The sequence below is a fragment of the Neovison vison genome, chromosome 2 (genome assembly GCF_020171115.1).
Source record: "Neovison vison isolate M4711 chromosome 2, ASM_NN_V1, whole genome shotgun sequence".
NCBI lineage: Eukaryota > Metazoa > Chordata > Mammalia > Carnivora > Mustelidae > Neogale > Neogale vison.
Window position 1 is genome coordinate 38,246,675 of NC_058092.1, and position 20,399 is coordinate 38,267,073.

The following is a 20,399-nucleotide window of genomic DNA, read 5'->3' on the forward strand; positions in this document are numbered from 1 at the left end:
TTCTAAGGCCATCTTGGTTGCTTCCAAGTTTTGGTAGTTAAAACTGCTGCTCTAAACACCCTTGTTCAGGTTTTATGTGGACATAAGTTTTTAACTCCTTTGGGTAAATACCAAAATGGTAGTTGCTGGTTTAAATGTTAAGAGTATGTTTAGTTTTGTAATAATTCACCAGAGAGTCTCCAAATTGCTGTTCCATTATGAATTCCTACCCACAATATATAAGAATATAAAAGAAGAATTTTGTTGTTCAATATCCTCATCAACATTTGGTGCTGTCAGTATTTTGAATTTTGGCCATTCTAGTAATGTGGTGTTATCTCGTTTTAATTTGGATTTCCCCAGAGACATATGGTATGGAGTATCTTTTCATATGCTTATTTGCCATCTTCTTCTTTGATGAAGTATCTTTTAAGGTCTTTGGCCCATTTTTAAAAATAATGTTGCTTGTTATTTTATTATTGAGTTTTAAAAGTTCTTTGTATATTTTGGATAAATGTCCTTTATCAACATTTTATAAATATTTTCTCCTAATTTGTGGTTTATCTTTTAATTCTCTTCATATTGTCTTTCTCTGAGTAGAAATTTTTAATTTAAATGAAATCCAGCATATCGATTATTTCTTTCATGGATGATATCTTTGGTGTTGCCCCTAAAAGGGCATTGTTGTACTCAAGGTCATCTAGGTTTCTTCCTATGTTATCTTCTAACAGTTTTATGGTTTTGCATTTACAATTAGGTCTATGATCCATTTTGAGTTAATTTTTGTTAAGGGTGTATTGTCTGTATCTAGATTCTTTTTATCTCATTTGGATGCCTAAGTGTTCTAGCAACAAAAACTATCTTTGTTCCTCTGTATTGCCTTTGCTCTTTTATCAAAGTCAGTTGACTATATTTTGGAGGGGGTCTACTTCTGGGCTCTCTATATATCTTTATGAATATAAATTATGTCTTATTTCTTAAGCAGTGCTGTGAGGACAACAGGATATATTATATACCTCCTTGTATTTTTAATACACCTGAAGTATTTTATAATACATTTATAAAAATAAGAATAAAAGATGAAGATGAACTGTGTCTCATCTCCCCTTCCAGGACCCATGAAAAAGGCATCATCTCTTTCTTTCTTTAAATTCTGCCATTATCATCCAAGGAAAGTCTCAATCATTTGACCCAATACCAGTGTGTCCTATTTATGAAGAAATATTAAATAGTTTCTACAGGTTATAATTTGGACCTGATATGGCTCTTTTCCTCAAGAACTTTACATTGCATTGAAAATATAAACATTAAAGGAAATAAACACACAAATAAATTATAACTACAAGCCACATATACAATGAAGGCACTACAGGTAGTGCTATAAAAGACTATACTAACAAGTCCTAATCTATTCCAGGAGTCAGAGAAGCCTAAAGAAGAGTTCTTTAGGATCTGATTTACAGCATGAACTGGTGTAAACTGGGGGACTAAGGAGGTAGAGTTTTTTAAGTAGGAGGAATAGGATGTTCAAAAGCTTTAAGCAGAACATAGCAGGGTAATCTGAGAGATCAGGTGTTTGAAAAATAACCCTTTTGCAAAAATCAACTTAAAAAGGTAAACAATGAAAGCACGGGAGACATAAAAAGGTAGTAAAAACATAATGTCTGAAACTCAATAGAAGAAGGAAACAGAGAAATAATTTGAGGCATTTGAGGCTGCTTTTCTTTTTAGATATCTGACAGTCCCGATAGAGGTAGCTTAGAGGCTGAGAAGCTGAACATAGCTTTTGATGAAGTAAAGGATGAAAAATTGGAGTATCATGCCCTTCATGCCCTTGGAAAGAGGCAGGAGGGGAGGTATGCTGGTAAGAGATGATGGCCTAATAAATTGGCTAGGCTGTAAGATTAGTTGTAGTTTATCTTGAAAAGATAAACTACAAGGGTAAAGAGTAAACAAAAAATAGATAGTCAACACTATATACTGAATGCTTGTATTCTCCCCAAAATTAATATATTGAAATCCTAGTCCTCAATGTGCTTTAGGAGTTGGGGCCTTTGGGAGGTAGGGCAAATCCTTATAATGAGATTTTTTTTTCTTCCTTTTTTTTTTTTCCTCCCAATTTATTTATTTTCAGAAAAACAGTATTCATTATTTTTTCACCACACCCAGTGCTCCATGCAAGCTGTGCCCTCTATAATACCCACCACCTGGTACCGCAACCTCCCACCCCCCCGCCACTTCAAACCCCTCAGACTGTTTTTCAGAGTCCATAGTCTCTCATGGTTCACCTCCCCTTCCAATTTACCCAAATTCCCTACTACTCTCTAACGCCCCTTGTCCTCCATGCTATTGGTTATGCTCCACAAATGAGTGAAACCATATGATAATTGACTCTCTCTGCTTGACTGATTTCACTCAGCATAATCTCTTCCAGTCCCGTCCATGTTGCTACAAAAGCTGGGTATTCGTCCTTTCTGATGGAGGCATAATACTCCATAGTGTATATGGACCACATCTTCCTTATCCATTCATCCGTTGAAGGGCATCTTGGTTCTTTCCATAGTTTGGCGACTGTGGCCATTGCTGCTATAAACATTGGGGTACAGATGGCCCTTCTTTTCACGACATCTGTATCTTTGGGGTAAATACCCAGGAGTGCAATTGCAGGGTCGTAGGGAAGCTCTATTTTTAATTTCTTGAGGAATCTCCACACTGTTCTCCAAAGAGGCTGCACCAACTTGCATTCCCACCAACAGTGTAAGAGGGTTCCCCTTTCTCCACATCCTCTCCAACACATGTTGTTTCCTGTTTTGTTAATTTTGGCCATTCTAACTGGTATAAGGTGATATCTCAATGTGGTTTTAATTTGAATCTCCCTGAGGGCTAATGATGAAGAGCATTTTTTCATGTGTCTGATAGCCATTTGTATTTCTTGATTGGAGAAGTGTCTGTTCATATCTTCTGCCCATTTTTTGATGTGTTTGTCTGTTTTGTGTGGGTTGAGTTTGAGGAGTTCATTATAGATCCTGGATATCAACCTTTTGTCTGTACTGTCATTTGCAAATATCTTCTCCCATTCCGTGGGTTGCCTCTTTGCTTTTTTGACTGTTTCCTTTGCTGTGCAGAAGCTTTTGATTTTGATGAAGTCCCAGAAGTTTATTTTCGCTTTTGTTTCCTTTGCCTTTGGAGACGTATCTTGAAAGAAGTTGCTGTGGCTGATATCAAAGAGATTACTGCCTATGTTCTCCTCTAAGATTCTGATAGATTCCTGTCTCACGTTGAGGTCTTTTATCCATTTTGAGTTGATCTTTGTGTACGGTGTAAGAGAATGGTCGAGTTTCATTCTTCTACATATAGCTGTCCAGTTTTCCCAGCACCATTTATTGAAGAGACTCTCTTTTTTCCACTGTATATTTTTTCCTGTTTTGTCGAAGATTAATTGACCATAGAGTTGAGGGTCCATATCAGGGCTCTCTACTCTGTTCCACTGGTCTATGTGTCTGTTTTTATGCCAGAAGCAGAAAATCAATAAAGAAACAAGAGCATTGAATGACACATTGGACCAGATGGACCTCATAGATATATACAGAACATTCCACCCTAAAACAGCAGAATACTCATTCTTCTCAAGTGCACACGGAACCTTCTCCAGAATAGACCACATACTGGGTCACAAATCAGGACTCAGCCGATACCAAAAGACTGAGATGATTCCCTGCATATTCTCAGATCACAATGCTTTGAAACTGGAGCTCAATCACAAGGAAAAGTTCAGAAGGAACTCAAACACCTGGAAGCTAAAGACCACCTTGCTTAAGAATGCTTGGATCAACCAGGAGATCAAAGAAGAACTGAAACAATTCATGGAAACCAATGAGAATGAAGACACTTCGGTCCAAAACCTATGGGATACAGCAAAGGTGGTCCTAAGGGGAAAATATATAGCCATCCAAGCCTTGCTCAAAAAAATTGAAAAATCCAGAACACACCAGCTGTCTCTACACCTTAAAGAACTGGAGGATCAACAACAAATCAAACCAACTCCACACATAAGAAGGGAAATCATCAAGATTAGAGCTGAGATCAATGAGGGAGAAACCAGAGATACAGTAGAACGTATCAATGAAACTAGAAGCTGGTTTTTTGAAAGAATCAATAAGATCGATAAGCCACTGGCTACACTAATCCAAAAGAAAAGAGAGAAATCCCAAATTCATAAAATTATGAATGAAAAGGGAGAGATCACAACTAACACCAAGGAAGTAGAAACAATCATCAGAAGTTATTACGAACAGTTATATGCCAATAAGCTTAGCAACCTAGATGAAATGGATGCATTCCTGGAAAAATATAAACTACCAAAATTGAACCGGAAGAAATCGACAACCTGAATAGACCGATATCTAATAACGAGATTGAAGCAGTGATCAAAAATCTCCCAAAAAACAAGAGCCCAGGACCTGACGGATTCCCTGGGGAATTCTACCAAACCTTCCAAGAAGAAATAACACCTATTCTCCTGAAGCTGTTTCAAAAAATTGAAGCAGAAGGAAAACTTCCAGACTCTTTCTATGAAGCCAGCATTACCCTGATCCCCAAACCAGGCAAGGACCATACCAAAAAGGAGAATTTCAGACCAATATCACTGATGAATTTGGATGCTAAGATTCTCAACAAGATCCTAGCCAACAGGATCCAACAGCACATTAAAAAGATTATCCACCATGATCAGGTGGGATTCATCCCTGGGCTACAAGGATGGTTCAACATTCGTAAATCAATCAATGTGATACAACAAATTAATAAGAGAAGAGAGAAGAACCACATGGTCCTCTCAATTGATGCAGAAAAAGCATTTGACAAAATCCAACATCCGTTCCTGATTAAAACGCTTCAAAGTATAGGGATAGAGGGAACATTCCTGAACCTCATCAAATCTATCTATGAAAGACCCACAGCAAATATCATCCTCAATGGGAAAAAGCTTGCAGCCTTCCCGTTGAGATCAGGAACAAGACAAGGATGCCCACTTTCACCACTCTTATTCAACATAGTATTAGAAGTCCTAGCAACAGCAATCAGACAACAGAGAGAAATAAAAGGTATCCAAATTGGTAATGAAGAAGTCAAACTCTCTCTCTTCGCAGATGACATGATTCTTTATATGGAAAACCCAAAAGACTCTGCCCCCAAACTACTAGAACTCATACAGCAATTCAGCAGCGTGGCAGGATACAAAGTCAATGTGCAGAAATCAGTGGCTTTCTTATACACTAACAAGGAAAATACAGAAAGGGAAATTAGAGAATCGATTCCATTTACTATAGCACCAAGAACCATAAGATACCTGGGAATAAACCTAACTAAAGAGGTAAAGGATCTATACTTGAGGAACTATAGAACACTCATGAAAGAAATTGAAGAAGACACAAAAAGATGGAAGACCATTCCATGCTCTTGGATCGGAAGAATAAACATTGTTAAAATGTCTATACTGCCTAGAGCAATCTATACTTTTAATGCCATTCTGATCAAAATTCCACCGGCATTCTTCAAAGAGCTGGAGCAAATAATCCTAAAATTTGTATGGAATCAGAAGAGACCCCGAATCGCTAAGGAAATGTTGAAAAACAAAAATAAAGCTGGCGGCATCACCTTACCTGATTTCAAGCTTTATTACAAAGCTGTGATCACCAAGACAGCATGGTACTGGTATAATGAGATTTTAAAAAGAAACCCCAGAGAGCTTCCTTTCTCATTCTGTCACATGAGGATACAGAGAGAAGACAGCTATCTACAAACAGAGAGGGAACTCTCACCAAACACCAGTCACCTTGATCTGAGACTTCCCAGCCTCCAGAACTGTAAGAAAAAAACTTTTATAGTTTATAAGCCACCTAGTCTGTCGTATTTTACTATAGCAACCCAAATGAATCAGGACAGCCAACTAGGAACTAAGGGCTAAATTTGAATTATCCCAAATCCTGTCCAAATAAAGGTGGTCCAGAACTGTTAATGCCCCCTAGATATCTGCCAAATCCCAAACATAAATCTTTTCTAAAAGAAAATACTATCATCTAAGCTTTTAAATTTTTTCAAAAATTTTTACATTTGAAGTCTGACAATCAATGAAAACTGACCAAGTATACAGGAAAAATGAAAATTGGGATAGAAAAACAAGAAAAGTAACAAACAACAAAAACAGGTCAACAAGAGATCCAGAAAAATTAGCTATCAGACTGGGACTTAAAATATGCTTAATACGTTTAATAAAATAAAATGCAAGGTTGAGAATGTTAGTTGAGAACTAGAAACTATTATAAAGAACCACGGGGAAATTTTTAAACTGAAAAATACAAAAAGAACAAAAAAACCCATAACAGGTATATTTATCAGATTATAAATGACCCTGGAGAGCTCAACAGAATTAGAAGACACAAGTACCTTGAGTAAAGCACAGAAAGCCAAAAGGATAGAGAACATTAAAAAAGGGGAAAAATGGATACAGTAAGAGGTCTGACAGTGTGTAACTGGATTTGTAAAAGGAAAGAAGAGAAAGGGACAAAAGCAGTATTTGAAAGGTTAATGCCGGAGAATTTATTTGAAGAAAGATATCAAGATACAAACACTGAGTGGAATATATTTTAAAATATACACACACATACATAAACAAATATATGCAGAGTTGGGCATATCAAAGTGAAACTACAGGAAAAAAAGACATAAGAGAAGATATTAAAAGTAGCCAGTGGACAATGACAGAATACCTTTAACAAAATAACAATAAAATTGACAGATGATTTTTCAACAAAAACTTAGGGAATGAAATCAGTATGTTCTAAGAGCTAGGAGGCAATAATTCCAAGTTCAGCAAAACTACCCTTCAAAAATTAAGAAAAAATAAAGACATTTCAAATTAAAAAAAAAAAAAAAAAAGATAACCCATCACCCAAAGACCACTGCGAAAGGAACTGTGAAAGAATTTTCTTCAGAAAAAAAAAGCATTAAACTGAGAAAGAAGCTCAAAAACAAAGGAAATAAAGAACAACCAAAAAGGTAAAATACAGTGGTAAGGTGAAAAGATGATGCTGATACAACAATAACTATAATATTTTGTGTAGTTTAACTGCATACTAATCTAAAATGCAGGACAAAAAAAACACATAAAATCTAGAAGGGACATAAATGAAGTCAAGTAGCTTTAAGCTTCTCCACTCCTAGAAAAGGTAAAAATAAAAATATATATATTAGGGTTTGATAAGTGAAGCATGCATTCTGCAATCTCTACGGTAACCACTGAAAAAAACAAAATAGTAAAGAACATGTACTTCCAAGTTAATGAAAGAGTATAAATAAAAGAGCAGAAAATAGAAGAAAAAAAGAAGAACAATAAAAATCAATAATCAGAACAAATAAAAAGTAAATATTATGGTAGATTTAAACCAAAATATATCAGTAAATACATTTTTTATGTAAACTTTTTATTTTGAGATGAAGATTCACATGCAGTAAGAAGCAAGACAGAAAGACTACATATACTTTTTACCCATTTTCCCCCAATGCAAAAATACACGATAGTCCCCTCTTATCTGTGGGGGATATATTCCAAGATCCCCAGTGGGTGCCTGTAATCATGGACAGCCCTGATCCCTATATTTACTATGTTTTTTCCTGTATATACATACCTATAATAAAGTTTAATTTATAAATTAGGTATAGTAAGAGATTAACAATAAGTAATAATAAAATAGAAAAATTATAACAAATACTATAATTATATGAAAGTGATCTTTCTCCCTCTCTCAAAATATCTTATTGTACTGTATTCACCATTCTTCTTGTGATAATGTGAGATGATAAAATAACTATGATAAGATGAAGTGAGGTGAATGATTGTTAGGGTATTACTGAAGTGAGGTGAATGATAGTGTTAGGTTACTATTGACCTTCTGACAATAATAGGTCAGATGGAGGATCATGTGCTACTGGACTGTAGGTAACTGAAACCATGGAAAGCAAAACCCAACATAAGGGGGGACTACTAAAGTAAAATATATCACAACCACAGTGACACTGATACAATCCACTGTTTTTTTTTTTTAAGATATCTCCAGTTTTATTTGTATTCATTTCTGTTAGTGTGTCTATATTTAGTTTCTATATACTTCTGTTGGGTCTGTAGGTTTGTGTTCACCACCACAGTCAAGATACAGAAGGGCTGCATCACATCTGTAATCACACCCACCTTCCTCCCCAAACCCATCCCTAACCCCTGATAACTAATGGCCTGTTTCCAGTTTCTATAATTATATCACACATTGTAAGAAAAAGTCTAAATCAGCCAATTAAAAGACAGATTGAATTTTTATTTTTATTTAAAATTTTTTTCAGATTGTATTTTTAAAGAAAGAAAACTATTTTCAAATCTGCTTGTAAGACACACGCATAAAATACAAGGACAAATAAAAATAGAAAACAAAATTATAAATAAAGTCATAATATATAAAAAATATCTACAAAGACATAATATATAATATACAAAGTAAAACAAAACAAAACAAACAAAAAAAACCCTTCTGGCTTGGCTGTGCTAGAAAAGAGAGAAATCGTCCAAGAAAAGGATCAAAATAATAAAAGATTCAATTCATCAGCTGATGAATACATAGTAACACTGGTCAAGAGAAAAGAGAGAAGACACAAATTACTAATATCAGGAATTAAAAGAGATAAAGATATTTAAAAATTCTAATAAGACATTATGAATCCATCCATGCTACTGAATGTATTGAAGGTACCTGATCTGAATCATAATTCAAACAAAAATGACTGAACAATTATAATACAATTGGCGAAATGTTAACTGAGTGGATATTTGATGATGGTAAGAAACTGGTATTTTTTGGTGTGAGGTAAAGTTGTTCCTTTATTTTAGATACCCATATCTGATCCAATCTTGACGTTTACTTCAAAATGATCTTCCTTATTAAAAAAAAAAAAAAGTTTCTACCAAAAGAAAACTTAAAACTTCTATATATATATATAAAAATGAAATTGTTTTATATATATGCACACATGCATATGTGTATATGTATGTGTACACACACATACATATATATGTAGAGATACACACAATTTGTTAGTTAAAACCTAACAACAGCAACAACAACAACGGCGACAACAAAACACTAAGTCAGTGACTTCACTGGTGAATTCTTTCAAACTTCTAAGTTAGAAAATATGCCAATTATGTTTTAAAGATTTTATTTATTTATTTGACAGACAGAGATCACAAGTAGGCAGAGAGGCAGGCAGAGAGAGAGAGGGGGAAGCAGGCTCCCTACCCAACAGAGAGCCCAATGTGGGGCTCGATCCCAGGATCCTGGGATCACGAACCGAGCCAAAGGCAGAGGCTTTAACCCACTGAGCCACCCAGGCGCCCCTATACACACTCTTTCAAGGGCCATAAAAGAAAGAATACTTCTCAACTTGTCTTATAAGCTCAGGAAAACCCTGATACCAAAACATGGCAAGAAGCTCAAAAACAAACAAACAAACAAACAGACAGACAAACAAAAAAACAGGCTATCTATCCAAAACCTACATTTTAGATATTGATATCTATAGATAAAGTCATATGATGTCTGAGATTTACTTCAAAATAATCTAAAAAAAAAAGTGATGATCTAAAAAAGGGTATAGGGGCATGTGGGTGGATCAGTCACTTAAGCATCTGCCTTCAGTTCAGGTCATGATGCCAGGGTCCTGGGATCGAGCCCATATCAGGCTCCCTGCTCAATGGAGAATCTGCTGCTCCCTCTCTCTCTGTCCTCCCTCAACTCATGCTCTCTCTCTCTTACTCACTCTTTATCTTAAATAAACAAAATCTTAAAAAAAAAGCAATTTAAAAAAGTGATTTACTTCAAAATATTCTAAAAGAAGGGGGAGATAGAGATAAAACAACATTAGCCATGAGTTGATAACTACTGAACTGAGTGATAAGTCAGGGGTGTCTATTTTTCTCTTTTGTTTACTTTTGTATATTTATTAAATTTTCTCTTAATAAAAAGGTTTTTTAAAGTATTTTTGATTAAAGAAAGTTGTGTGTGTGCTCTAAAAGCATCACCATGAAAACTCCCATTATACTGTTTTGTTAAAGTTCTCTTCTGCCTTTTCCACTAAATCTGCATAAATTATACAATGGAATACTGTTCAGCCATAAAAAAGAAGAAATCCTACCATTTGGAATGACATGGATAGATGTTGAAAACATTACGCAAAATGAAATATGTCAGAGAAAGACAAATACTCTATGATCTCATTTCTATACGGAATTAAAAACAAAAAGCAAAAAACCCCACCAAACTCTAAAAAAGAGATCATATTTGTGGTTACCAGAGGCAGGTGGTGGGGGAAGGATAAATGGAAGGAAGGTGGTCAAGTTATAAATATAAGTAAGTACTGGGGATGTGATGTACAAATGATGACTGCCATTACCACTGCTGTATGACATACAGGAATACTGTTGAGAGAGTCAATCCTAAGAGTTCTCATCACAAGAGAAATTTTCTGTCCTTTTCTTTGTATTGTATCTATATAATGGATGCTAACTAAATCTCTCATGGTAGGGGGGCCTGGGTGGTGCATTCTGTTAAGCAGCTGACTCTTGGTTTCAATTAGGTCATGATCTCAGGGTCATGGGTTCCAGCCCCCCACTGGTTCTGCACTAAGCACAGAGTCTGCTTAAGATCCTCTCTCCCCTCTGTCTCTGCCCTTCCCAACCACACACTCAGCTCAGTGCACACTCAGGTGTGTGTACTCCCTCTCTAATAAAAATAAAACAAGTAAAATAAACCCAACATAGTAATTGTTTCACATTATACATAAGCCAAACCATCATGTTGTACACCTTAAACTGATACAATGATGTATGCCAATTATTTCCCAATAAAACTGGGGGGAAAAAAGTTTTTAGAGGAGGACTCTTACCAAGAAATTAATCATCTCCTTTTAGTCTTTATCATCTGATTTTGTCAACCATTCATCTTCTTTCTTATTACAATTTCTAAACCTCTGGTCTCTACCACTTTTCACTGAAGATGAAATACGTTCCCTTCAAACACAGGACTTTGTCATAATTTTGAGTAATATCAACTTCCATGTGACTGCCTCATACAACAGCTCTAATCTCCTCCAATCCAGTACACTTATGCAAAGATTCTGCTTATTTATTTATATGTTTCATTCTTCTTTTACTAAAATGGGCCTATATTTGATTTATTTCTGAATCCTCTATATTCTCTCGGAGTAACGGAGTCTGCATAGGCAATCAAAAAGCTGGAAAAAGGGGAGCCTGGGTGGCTCAGTGGGTTAAGCCACTGCCTTCGGCTCAGGTCATGATCTCAGGGTCCTGGGATCGAGTCCCACATCAGGCTCTCTGCTCAGCAGGGAGCCTGCTTCCTCCTCTCTCTCTCTGCCTGCCTCTCTGCCTACTTGTGATCTCTCTCTGTCAAATAAATAAATAAATAAAAATCTAAAAGAAAAAAAATTCCAGTTCTTATGATAGGTCAGTGGATAAGCAACTTTTGTGTAAGAGAACTTTACTATTATCCCTTGAATCACATTACACATTCTATGACTACACCATGCTGTTTTTCATCCCTTTTCCAATAGGTGGAAAAACAGAAAAGGATTGATGCTAAACGTGGTGCTAAAATAAGAGCTAGGCTTTTAAGAAACTTGATCTATTGTACTCAAAATAATTCTAATTCTTGACCACCAAGAAAATTCCCTTCTTCTAGAAAATAAAATGAATTTTGTTAGAATCAAACACATTAAACAAGATTGGGATAAGCTGTCTTAATTTTCTATACATACCAACACTATTTTCCTGAGGTCACTTATTCTGCAACCTCAACTACTTGAAAAACATGATTACAAACCAGAAAATATACCTTTAAAAAAAGGATAAGGGTAGTCAAAATAACAGTAGTATTTACTACCACCTAGAGAATATCTTGTTTGCCAGGACTAAGCTTCTATGAGCTTCACACTAATCCTCAAAACAACCTTAAGAAGTTAGTGCTCCCCTTCAGATAAGACACAAAGCCTAAAGGTTAAGGTTTCCAAAGATCCTAAGTTCCTGAGCTGAGATTTTCTTGGCTCTAATGGTCTTCAAAGTCTGTACTGTTTTCCTTTACAGTCTACTGGAACTAGAAAGTGAGACTTACAATACAAATGTTAGATGAGGAAACTGTATTTTGAATGAGGAGTAAAATAAAGAATCGGACAGTAGCTAGATGGGGGTAAGTATGAAGGCAGGGAATATATTTTCTTAAGATGGGAATATACAGCATGTTTATATGGGGTGAGCGTCCAAAAAAGGGAGAGGTTGAAGATATAGGAGGAATTAAAAATCCATGAAACAAGATGGGATAGGGAGGGAGACAAACCATAAGTGACTCTTAATCTCACGAAACAAACTGTGGGTTGCTGGGGGGAGGGGGGTTGGGAGAAGAGGGGTAGGGTTATGGACATTGGGGAGGGTATGTGCTTTTGGGTAAATTGGAAGGGGAGATGAACCATGAGAGACTATGGACTCTGAAAAACAATCTGAGGGGTTTGAAGTGGCGGGGGGGGTGGGAGGTTGGGGTACCAGGTGGTGGGTATTATAGAGGGCACGGCTTGCATGGAGCACTGGGTGTGGTGAAAAAATAATGAATACTGTTTTTCTGAAAATAAATAAATTGGAAAAAAAAAGACATTAGTTGAAAATGGATAAAATCCAAATAAATTCTGTACTTTAAATAAAAAAAAAAATATCTAATGACTGAGGGGTGCTTGGTGGCACAGTCAGTTAAGCGTTGACTTTTGGTTTTGACTCAGGTTGTGCTCTCAGGGTTGTGAGACTGAGCACTGCCTTGGGCTCTGCGATCAGTATGGAATCGGCTTGAGTTTCTCTCACTCTCTCTGTCTGCCTGCAGCCCTGCTTGCATGCATGTGCTCTCTCTCTTTCTCTCAGATAAATAAATCTGTTTGAAAAAAAGAATCTAGTGACCAAGACACTAGAGATGGCATAAGGAGACAGGTAAGGGGAAAAGCAGATAGAAAAACACTGAGCAGAAAAACTCTAATACCAGGAAAAATAAGATAAAAATGACTAATAATGTAGGTGACTTAGGACAAGGAAGGTAGATCACTACTATAACCTCAATTTTGGTTGGCAATGTAGGAAGTAGAGTCATCTGTTCATCTTAAGAATGTTGAAGTTTAAATGCTTGGAGTATCCTATAAGAGAAATTAGACAAGAAATTCTCCAAGAAGTAAAAAGACTAAAAGGTAGCACTGAGAAGCAACTTGTGTTGGTACCAATCTGAAGGTCATGAGGGTCAATCAGCAACACCAAACTCAGCTAGAATAAAAGCCAGGAAGGCAAATGTTAGCTATGACCCTTCATGAAGAATCTCCCGTATGTCAGCCTCGATGTAATATCTGGCTTAATGAAATATATAAGGTAAAATAAGATACAGAAAGTTTCAAATGTTGTAGCCAACACAGAGAGAACATACCTTTTTTTAGCACCCATGCCATGTTTTTATTTGATCTCTATCCTAGATGCCCAGGGAAAAAATATCAGTAAATTCTAAGTAGTAGTATTATAGGCCATGTGCTCAAATTTCAATACAAATTAACAATATTTTTAAAGATATTTAAATGAATCATGAATAAATATTTTAAATAGAACAAAAGACATCAGACTCAATATGAAAGTTCAGCAAAATGATTGGAAATGAGATAAATATTTTTTGGTCACCTCCCTGTATATCAGACACATACACACACACGCGCGCGCGCGCACACACACACACAAAAGGAAGGAAAAAAAGAAAAGAAAATTGGGTAAAAGCTTTATTCCCAAAAGCCACAGAATATATAAGAGTCAAAATAAACATAAGATCTATATGGCAAGTACACACACATATACATACATACACAGGTGCGTGTGTGCACACATATATCCCCCCAAAACCTTAGTAATAGACAGAAGGAAAACAAATTTAAATAAGTCAATAAACATTGCATATCTAAATGGGAAGAATGAATAATGTAAAAATACCACTTGTCCCAAAGTACAATTAAAATTAAAATTCAAAGAGATTTATCTTAGACCCTGAAACATGATTCTAAGTACATCCACAAAACTAACATGTAGGAATATGAATATGTGTATATCAAATTAAAATATGGATTACAGGGGCGCCTGGGTGGCTCAGTCATTAAATGTCTGCCTTCGGCTCAGGTCATGATCCCAGGGTCCTGGGATCGAGTCCTGCATCAGGTTCCCTGCTCAGGGGGAAGAAGGCTTCTCCCTCTCCCTCTGCCTGCCATTCTGCCTGCTTGTGCTCTCTCACTGTCAAATAAATAAATAAAATCTTTAAAAAAATATGATTACAGAAAGCTCGAATAATTAACCACACAGTATCAGCCAAATAATATACACTTAGAATAAACAGACATAACGGAGGAAAAAAGAAATGGGAGAGTACACAGAGACAGGATGAAGGTAGAAAGGATATTAATGGAGAACAGATTTCTGCTTCTGACAATGGCAATTTATACAAAGCAGACCAATCATCCTACTAAGAAGATTTTTTAAAAATCTGGTCAAACTATTTTTAAAAATCTGCTTGAAAGCACAGAGAAGCAAATAAGGCTGTGAAGAATTACAGTGCCAAAATCCTGGAGAAGAAGAAAAATCCAGGAGGATGAACCAGATATTGGAGTTTTTTTCTCTCTAAGGGCATCTGTTAATTCCACATGAAGAACTTGATAAATTCAGCTGAGATTTTGATGGTCTTGCAGACCTAGAAGCAAAATATGACTGTAGAGTTTACCAACAAGGAGAGATTTTCATACATTTTCCATACTTAAGCTCCTGAAAGGGCCCAGGAACAAAGATGAACTGGAAATAACCTGGTTTTGACAAGGACTGAAACCTGGCTTCAAATGACCTTAATTAGTGACATCAGACTGACATGATCAAGGATTGCCAGTTACTCGCAGCCTAGAACAGGCAAATAAAAGCAAAGAAAACTTATCTGGAGAAAGATAGCATGATGCCATGCCCCCAATTTTTTCTACAATTTTTCACATACAATGTCCAATACACCAAACAACTAGGAATAGTTATAGTTATTTTTAGGAAACTGTTAAGCATTATTAACTAAACTAATTATATACCTAATCTATGACCCAAAAGTTCTACTCCTAAGACTACACCAAGAGAATGAATATATATGGTTACCAAAATATTTATAAAAATACCCATAGTAGCTTTATTCATCATAATTCAAGACTAAAAACAATCCTGATCAATAGAAAAATGAATAAATTATAGTATAGTCATACAGTGGAATACCAAAGGGCAATAAAAAAGAATGGTTTACTGAGACAAACAACACAGATGATTCTCACAGATATGAGCCATATCAAAGAAATATATATTCTATGATTTAATTTATATGAAGGTCAAGAATAGACAAAAATAATCAATGTTGATAAAAGTCAGAATAGTGATTATCTTGAGGGGAGCACTGACTGGTAGAGGCGCACAGAAACCTTTTTGGGCAATGGAAACACTAAGTCTTGGTGAATGGTCATTACTGATATTACAGATGTCACTAATCACTGATGAGTACACAGGGTTAAAATTAGTACATTAGATACAACACAAAAAAATAGCTAAGACAATTTTCAAAAATTATAAACCTGGAGGACTCAAACTACCAGATATCAAAACTGAAACTACAGTAATTAAGAAAGCATAGTATATACGCAAGAATGGACAAACAGACCCATGAAATAGGGCAGAGACTCTAGAAAAAAATTTGCATATATGGAGGCACTTAATTTATGACAAAGTAACATTATAGAGTGATGAGAATAAGAAGAGTTTTTTCGCCAAATAGCATTTTACACACACATATATAAAATAAAAATGAAATTTTATCCCTACTTCAAACCATAGATAAAAATGAAATCCAGGTAAAGTATAAATAAAATGTAAAAAGTAAAGGTATAAGGTTTTTAGATTAGAAGACAGAAGATAGAAGAGCATCTTCATAACTTAGGGTAGGCCACAGAGTAGAATGCAAGCCACAGAGTGGAAGATACTGCCTCACAGGTAACTAACAGAGGATTTGTAACTAGAAAATATAGAACATTCTTACAAATTAATAAGAAAACCTGATACAGAAATGAACAAAACACTTCACACATATTATAAAAAGGTGTCCAGAAAGATTGGTAAATAAATGAAGAATTTTTAAACATGGGGTGCCTGGCTGGCTCAGTGGGTTAAAGCCTCTGCCTTCGGCTCAGGTCATGATCCCAGGGTCCTTGGATGGAGCCCTGCGCATCCAGCTTTCTGCTCAGCGGGGAGCCTGCTTCCTCCTCTCTCTCTCTCTCTCTGCCTGCCTCTGCCTACTCATAATCTCTCTCTGTCAAATAAATAAATAAAATCTTTAAAAAAAAAGAATTCTTAAACATGACCCCCCCAAAAAAAGCACTAAGCATAAAGAAAAATTAATAAGTCAAACTACATTATTAAATTAGGCTACCTTAAAAGTAATTTGTGCATCAAAAGAACAACTAATAGATAAAAAATGTAAGCCACAGAGTAGAAGATACTGCATCACAGGAAACTAACAGAGGATTTGTAACTAGAAAATATAGAACATTCCTACAAATTAATAAGAAAACCTGATACAGAAATGAACAAAACACTTCACACATATTATAAAAAGGTGTTCAGAAAGATTGGTAAATAAATGAAGAATTGGTCTACCTGATTTGTCTTCAGGGAAATGCCCAAAAAACCATTATTCACCCATTATAATAACTAAAATGAAACAGTCCAGCAATGCCAGGAGTTGGGAAAGACATGGAGAACTACTTTCATCCATGGCAGAGTGTATACTGGTAGAACAACACTGAAACTGTTTGGCATTGTCTGCTCATGTTGACAATACACTACAATTCTACTTCTATGTATACACCAAATAGGAATGCATGCTCATGAGCACGAAGTCATGTAATCAGGAATGCTCACAGCAACATTATTCAAAATAGCAGGGCACCTGGGTGGCTCAGTGGGTTAAGCTTCTGCCTTCCGCTTGGGTCATGATCTCAGGGTCCTGGGATCGAGCCCCCCCATTGGGCTCTCCGCTTGATCAGGAGCCTGATTTCCCCTCTCTCTCTGCCTGCCTCTATGCCTACTTGTGATCTCTCTCTCTGTCAAATAAATAAATAAAATCTTTTAAAATATTAGCAAAAACTAGTAACCTAAATGCCCATCAATGTCCACAAAGAACAGAGTAAATAAATTGGAGTAGAGTCATGTAATAATAATATTATACAGCAGTAAAGATGAATGGATTAGTTACATCACCACAGATAAATTTCTCAAGCAAAATGCTGAGAAACAAAGTCAGGCACAAAAGAATTCACACAGTATGACTCCATTTATTTAGTGTTCCAAAATACACAAAGCTAAACTATATTAGACATTAAAATGGAAATTCTTTTGTGAAATAGAGGAAATAGCGATCAAGGGGGATATAAGTTTTAGCAATGCTCTATTTCTTCTGATTACACAGGTATTCACACTGTAATACAATTCCTTTTTTTTTTTTAAGATTTTATTTATTTACTTTTTAGAGAGACCATAAGCAGGGGGAGTGGCAGACAGAGCAGGCAGAGGGAGAAGCAGGCTCCCCACTGAGCAAGGAGGCCAACATGGGACTTGATCTGAGGACCCTGGGATCATGATCTGAGCTGAAGGCAGATGGTTAATCAACTGAGCCACCCAGGCATCCCTCACACTGCAATATTTCAAAGAACTATAAATACATGCTTGAGTTAAACATGGTAGGTTAAACATACACATTAGCTATGTTCCCTTCTGAACCCTCAATAAAATAAAAAAAAAAAAGATTAAACACACACACACACACACACACACACACTCCCTCTCTCTTTCTTCTCTCTCTCTCTCAATGGCAAAACCTGAGAGGAAACAATTTGAACAGAAGTGGTAACTGAGTTAACAGGAGAAAGGATCTTAAGCCAATAGACAGGAAATCTTAGAAGCAATCCATGTTATGCTCAGGAATTCCTAACAGATTTAATAATAACAGATTTAGTAATTGGTGGTGCCAGGTACCTCTTGGAAATGACAGAATCAATGGGGCTAAAAGCCAGAGCAGCTGAAAGTTTAAGAAGCAGTCAAAAACCCAGATCCTTCCTCCAGTATACACTGCTAGGAAACTGTCTTTCCTCATACCCAAGCAGGTAACTGGAAGTTTATTTTTTGGAGGGGGTGGGACAGGGAGAAAAGGGTGGGAGGGAGGGAGGGGAGATGAGGCGAAGAGGGAAGATTAGTCATCCTTGTCCTGGTCATTGTTGTCCTTGGAATGGAAACAGCAGATATCATTGATAGCAGGGGTACTATCTGAAAACAGGTAGATGAAGAGTCTGGGCTACATATTGATACTTTACCACAGCTGGTTCTTCTACAAGGTTCTAAAATCAGTAGTAGCCAAGTTTATAGCCTCTAGGAGAAAGATATAACTTATTTTTGTACTGAAGATGACCAGCTAAAGAGAGAAGACATAAAAAGATGCCGAATCCCAAGTTTTCCAATAAGATGACCCAGAGAAATTATCCTAACTTGAAAGTCCATACTGACAATCTCCATCCAGGAGGAACCCCAACAGATTCAGTAATTAGTAGTGCCAGGCACCTTTGGCACATAATTTCTAAAAGCATACTAGTATTCTGCTCTTCAAATATGGACAGATGGCCAATAATTTGATGACATCCTCTAATATGAAAGGCAGAAACAAAAACACAAAGCAGAAAATAAAAGCAGAAGCATCAGAGTTTGTTTTCCCAAATCCCCTCATAAAAACAGACGCAGCAATTACATAGCAAAACCATAAACCTATGGACAACATTTATAATAAAGTAAGGTGATAAGATATCTCTACAAACCACTCACAGTCACAAAACCCATGGATATCACCATCCATCTATTCAGGGAAGCAGAAGGAAGTAAGGGGCAATCTAAAGGACCTGGGAAGAGAACCCCAAAATAGCCAACAGGTGCTCACTGGGAAGCACAGGTCAATTTGAGAAAAGTAGCTGAAACTGGGCAAATGCTAGCCCATTCTAGTAGTTGGTGAATTCAAAAGATTTAAGGTAAGTCCCAAAGATGGTAGTCTGGCAACCTGTAAGAACTATAGAAACTGACCACCCAGGGTTCAGAGCCCAAGAAACTAGAAAGCTAGGACAGAGCCCAAGAAACTAGAAGAAACTTAAGAGAAGAGAATACAAATTAAACAGGTATCCAGACTGGCAATGAAGAAGTCAAACTCTCTCTCTTTGCAGATGACATCATTCTTCATATGGCAAACCCAAAAGACTCCACCCCCAAACTACTAAAACTCATAGAGCAATTCAGTAATGTGGCAGGATACAAAGTCAATGTACAGAAATCAGTGGCTTTCTTATACACTAACAATGAAAACATAGAAAGGGAAATTAGAGAATCGATTCCATTTACTATAGCACCAAGAACCATAAGATACCTGGGAATAAACCTAACCAAAGAGGTAAAGGATCTGTACTCGAGGAACTATAGAACACTCATGAAAGAAACTGAAGAAGATACAAAAAGATGGAAGACCATTCCATGCTCTTGGATCGGAAGAATAAACATCGTTAAAACGTCTATACTGCCTAGAGCTATACTTTTAATGCCAATCCAATCAAAATTCCACTAGCATTTTTCAAAGAGCTGGAGCAAACAATCCTAAAATTTGTATGGAATCAGAAGAGACCCCGAATTTCTAAGGAAATGTTGAAAAGCAAAAATAAAGCTGGCGGCATCACGTTACCTGATTTCAAGTTTCACTACAAAGCTGTGATCACCAAGACAGCATGGTACTGGCATAAAAACAGACACATAGACCAGTGGAACAGAGTAGAGAGCCCAGATATGGACCCTCAACTCTATGGTCAAATAATCTTCGACAAAACAGGAAAAAATATACAGTGGAAAAAAGACAGTCTCTTCAATAAATGGTGCTGGGAAAACTGGGCAGCTATATGTAGAAGAATGAAACTTGATCATTCTCTTACACCATACACAAAGATAAACTCTAAATGGATAAAAGACCTCAACATGAGACAGGAATCCAGCAGAATCCTAGAGGAGAACATAGGCAGTAACCTCTTTGATATCAGCCACAGCAGCTACTTTCAAGATATGTCTCCAAAGACAAAGGAAACAAAAGCGAAAATGAACTTTTGGGACTTCATCAAAATCAAAAGCTTCTGCACAGCAAAGGAAACAGTCAACA

At 36.4% G+C, this 20,399-nt stretch overlaps 1 protein-coding gene across 3 annotated transcripts in view; it reads right to left on the reverse strand.

Moving 5' to 3' along the window:
* SPATA6 (spermatogenesis associated 6) overlaps nt 1-20,399 on the reverse strand; it is a 155,808-nt gene that overhangs the window by 97,873 nt on the left and 37,536 nt on the right. The gene's annotated exons all lie outside the window — the stretch shown is intronic.